Source organism: Octopus bimaculoides, chromosome 18 (genome assembly GCF_001194135.2).
Source record: "Octopus bimaculoides isolate UCB-OBI-ISO-001 chromosome 18, ASM119413v2, whole genome shotgun sequence".
In the NCBI taxonomy this organism is placed as follows: domain Eukaryota; kingdom Metazoa; phylum Mollusca; class Cephalopoda; order Octopoda; family Octopodidae; genus Octopus; species Octopus bimaculoides.
In genome coordinates this window covers 21,518,699-21,519,605 of record NC_068998.1, presented here as the reverse complement: position 1 = coordinate 21,519,605, position 907 = coordinate 21,518,699, and positions in this window count along the sequence as shown.

The window sequence follows — 907 nt, the reverse complement described above, 5'->3', positions numbered from 1 at the left end:
GTTTAGGTTTAGCCGTGGAAAGAAAAGCCTACGGAAAAGACCACGGTAACCTTGGTCAATATTCTCATTGAAGAAACTATAACAGTAAGTGACTCTCTTTTGCATTTTTGTTTTATTTTTTTTCTTGGATTTTTTTTTTTTTTTAGATCATAGGGTTATTCTCAAGATGGCTCCGTCGTTCACACGTGCCATCCTTGCTACATTCACCCATCTTTTTTTTAAGCATTCACTAGACAAGACTTCCCTTTCTACTCTCACCTTCCTCTTCAGGTGATACTTGAAGAAGTTGATGAGAGATTGGCCAGAGAGGAAAGTCTTTGTCTCTAGACCTTTCAGACGCGTCCACCATACACATTCTTTCGCCATAGCCACAAGTACGATGAAAATAGCTCTTCCTTCCCGTTTAAAGGAAGGAGAAGATAGATAGATAGATAGATATTTTATAGTAACTCTATTAACACAATAATGCCTCTGATTATGACCAATATAAAATGCATGTGAAGCTATCAACTTTATAGTATCTAATTGACTGTCTCCATTTACTAACTTTTTGCGTTCGTATTCTCAGTGAGTTCCAAGAATCATGATATGCACATACAGACATACGCCTACACTCACAAACCTATAGTCTTTAAATAGTATAAAGCTGATAAATAATGTGATGCCAATGGTTACATGCAAATACATATAATTTTAATATTATTGGCAACAGTAACATTCTGTAGGCTTGGCTTCCAGCTTCAGACCCACAGCTGGTACCTTGGGCATGTTTCTTCTGTAACCTAGGGTCAATATGAGGCTTGTAAGTGGATTTAGTAGACGGAAACTGAAGATAAAGCTCATCTGAAATTAAAAGAAAATCGTCGCATGTGTATATATATATATATATATATATATATATATATAT